Source organism: Pyxicephalus adspersus, chromosome 9 (assembly GCF_032062135.1).
Source record: "Pyxicephalus adspersus chromosome 9, UCB_Pads_2.0, whole genome shotgun sequence".
In the NCBI taxonomy this organism is placed as follows: Eukaryota; Metazoa; Chordata; class Amphibia; order Anura; family Pyxicephalidae; genus Pyxicephalus; species Pyxicephalus adspersus.
This window is the reverse complement of record NC_092866.1, coordinates 1018574-1022948: the sequence shown is the minus strand read 5'-3', so window position 1 is coordinate 1022948 and position 4375 is coordinate 1018574.

Sequence of the window (4375 nt, the reverse complement as noted above, 5' to 3'; positions counted from 1 at the left end):
AGTGCCAGCTCCTCTGTACAGAGACTGATGGGACTGGCTCAGTGATCTCTGTACAGCACTATGGTATATGTCAGAGCTATATAACTGTATAATAATAGATTAGAGTGTCAGCTCTTCTGCCCAGTATGGACAGATGCTCTGGGAGAGATCTGGGGTCACCCAGCTCAATGTGATGGGGGGTTTGGTAATACTAATTCTAGTTTTGGGGACTTGATATAAAATTGGGGTATTATTACAAGCAGTGTCCCCGGCAGGCTACGATGGTCCCTCGGTGTCACTTCAGCATGCCGTACAGGGTCTCTATGGATATTTCCCATGTTTGGACCCCGTCAGATCTTTATTGCTCTCAGCTGAATAAATCCCAACACCCAACGGGTCAGAACCCAAAGCCGGCCGGTTCTGGGTCGCCACATTCATCAGATCTCTGGGAATTTTTGTGTCACTCAGCCAACCCAATCCTCGTCCTACCGTGTTTCCCCGAAAATAAGACCTACCCCGAAAGTAAGACCTAGCACTATTTTGTAAACCTGCCCTAATATAAGACCTACCCCGAAAATAAGACCTAGGGGAAAAAGAAAATAAAAGCATACATACCGGTAAATTAAAAAAGTACTCACCGAGACAGCTCCAGATATCGGATCCTGCGTGTGTGTCCTTTATGCTGGCTGCAGCGTGTGTGTCTTTGATGCTGGCTGCAGGGCGTGTCTATTCCTGAGCCAAACTGAAAGTAAAAAGCCTGCACACGTGCCCCCGCGATTCTGAACAAGGAAGCAAGCTGCTGATCCCTGCACTTAATTACGGGTAAGTGATCAGAAGGGGAATATGAACGGCACATGAGTGATCAGAAGGGGACAATCAATGGAACATGAATGATCATGAGTGACTTTCAACAATAAATGTGTACTGTAGTCTTCTTCATGGAAAAATAAGACATCCCCTGAAAATAAGACCTAGTGTGTTTTTGGGAGCCAAAAAAAAATATAAGACAGCGTCTTATTTTCGGGGAAACACGGTATGTGACAGCCGGTTCACACAGCAAACCCCTCTGGGCTATATTGAACCAATTATCCAAAGGTTCACCTTTAAATGAAAGAAAGCCAAATTCACCACACATTCACCAACAGATCATAAATAAAAAATGTAGGTTTTGCATGATCACATTGGCCTCAGGAAACATTCACTGGTAGGGGTGAGCCTGAGTCCAGGGGATATACAAGGGGAGGGATTACATGTGGATTTATCCAATCACTGTGCAAGGATTGTATGGGGGCGGAGCTTTAAAAATCTAACCCAATGGCTCCTCTCTGCCGGAACTTCCTGTAATACAGACCGGTCACTGCTGCTCTCTCTCTTTGTGCAGTGGGACTGGTCTGGTCTCCGCCCCTCCTGTCTGCATGGAGTTTGTAGGTTCTTCAGTTTCCTCCCACATTCCACAAACATGCAGTTAGGTTTATTGCCTCCCCCTCCCTCATATGGCCTTAGACCAGGCATGGGCAAACTATGGCCCCTGGGCCATATACGGCCCGTTAGGCTTTTTTATCTGGCTCTGCTGAAGTAGAGAGATCAATGGGCCATATAAAACGGGCCGCAGCTCGGGCCGGTGCCTCCTGAGCGGGGTCAGGAGAAGAACCCCACTGAGGGGCCACACTGGTACAAATCCTGGGCTCGAGACAGTGGGCAGAACAACCGGCTCAGATCTGTGATGGTATAGTGGGCGGGGTTATGCCATTATGACATCACATTCAGTGGCGTCATGATGGCATAACTCCGCCCAGTCTCCCATCCATTGGGCCCAAGTTTTAGATCAGATTGTGGCCCCTGAGTGAAAATGATTGCTCACCCCTGCCTTGCACTGTAATAATGACATATGACTATGGTAGGGATATTAGATTGTGAGCTCCTAGGGACAGCTAGTCACATGACTATGGATTTTGTACAGCGCTGCATAATATGATGGCCCTATATAAATATTAGGGAATGGGATTCTCTGATTGGAGGATTGTCAGCAAGGATTGTATATAATAAAATGCACGATGCCCATCCCCCAGGTCTTCGCATTTCCCATCCATACATTGGGAATGTTTGCCGACTTTGGATCCAGTTACCTTATCAATGTGGAGGAGGGGATCCCCCATAGAGAGGCAATGAGGGGGGGGGGGGTCATCCCAATACAGGGACATGTCATGAATTGCAGATTGGCGACCCAGACAGTCAGGTGACCCCCTGCAGACCAATCACAATGGAGGACTGATTACCTGCAACACCCAGCCAGGGGCCCCGGGCAGACCTGCAGACTGAACAAACGTTCCCGGGACTTCTAAGGGAAACCGAAACAAAAACTGATTCCCATGAAATAATTATTAAATAACATTGCAAGATGGAAATATTTGGCACAGCTCTTATTTCTAGGAGGGTGAGGCCAACTCTACGCGTTTCACGGATATAATAAGCAACATTACAATTATTTCTCTTATTTATTGTATCATACAAACTATTCAGCATTGTACCTGTGTGACGCTCCTCGCACCTATCATAGCAACCAATGAATATCCGTAATAGAAAATAATATCACAGATACAAGACTTCTCTAGAGCTGCCCCGACTCTCTGGAATGGTCTCCTCGTCCTATTCGGCTTGCTCCTACTTTTTGCTCATTTATAACCCAACGCTTCCCCCTCACCCACCCGTCTTCTTCTGTCTCCTAAACCCTCACCCACCATTCCATATCCCCCTCCTATTGTGTGATACTTCCCCCACCTAATAGATTGTAAGCTCTTTGGGTCAGGGTCCTCTCCTCCTCCTGTGTCACTGTCTGTATCTGTCATTTGTAACACTTATTTAATGTACAGTGCTATGTGATATGTTGGCGCTATAATAATCCTGTATAATAATATTATCTCAATAACACGAGTGAATGGTAAAATTGTGATAATTCGTGTTCCCATCACACACAGCGATATAACGGTATATGATATTATCACCAATCAATAATAAATCCTAATATCCTGATAAATTTATTCTCAATAAGAACTTCAAATGTCACAAATTCCTCCCAACCTAGATCAGTGCAAATCAAGATCCAAATATCCCATCCCCCCATCTATCAATACCCAATATCTAATAATAATCAATATCTAATAATATCAATACCCAATATCTAATAATAATCAATATCTATCAATAACCAATAATAATAATATCAATAACCAATATCCCATCCCCCCATCTATCAATAACCAATAATAATAATAATCAATATCTAATAATATCAATAACCAATATCCCATCCCCCCATCTATCAATACCCAATATCTAATAATAATAATAATCAATATCTATCAATATCCAATCCCTTTCTCACATCCTATAATTCCTTCCCAGCAGCAGATCAATATAAGGGAATCGTCCAATCCCAGGTAATAATAAATCAGAATGAGAAGTATAATTTGTTAGTGAGGGATTATCTGTCCCATGATTGGTGATCTATGTATTGGGGGCGGGGCCATATAAAGCCATGGCAGGTTGGTATGGAGATACGCAGACCCCAAATACAGAGAAATCCCAACAAACATGGAGAGCAGAGATTCCAGGTCAGTGCTGCTCATCTCCTGTCTACCCAGAGATGGCTGCAGCTTCCCTGACAACTCTCACTGTAACAGGAAGTGACTGAACAAGGACCCTCATGGCAGGATCACCAGGGAGGGCAGGATGAGCCCTGGGTGTCCCAAATGTAGAAATTCATTCACTTCCTGTCTGCTAAATTAAAGGGTTAATTGGCTTTTCCTTAAAGTGTTGTCACCAGGACAGGAAGTGAGGGAAAATCTCTCTTACGGGGACCCGGATAGCAGTAAACCTTCCAATCCGTCCACACTCTCCCCAAACCTTTCAATATTCGCCCCACTCTCCCCAAACCTTTCAATATTCGCCCTCACTCTCTTCAAACGTTTCAATGTTCGCCCCCACTCTCCCCAAACCCTTCCATATTCGCCCATCCTCCATGCAATCGCTGCGGTGATTCGTCAAGTTCAACCCAACCACACGTGTGCACGGGGCGGGGCCTGGTAAAAGGGGCGGGGCTGGTGTAGAGCGCAGGCTTTGGTATTAAGAGGCGGTGCCTGGTATAAATGGGCGGGGCTGGTATAAAGAGGTGGACCGGAAAGCAGCGTTGCCTGTTTTAAAGGGGCGGGTCCGGGGCGGACCCGAAGGAGGTTATTAGTATAAAGGGGCGGTCACTGGGGGATGATTAGTATAAAGGGGCGGGCCCAGAGAAGATTAATATAAATGGTCCGGGGAGGGGTTTAGTATAAAGGGGCGGACATAAGGCGGGGATAGAATAAACAAGCGGCCCCAGGGAGGGGCTTAGTATAAAGGGGCG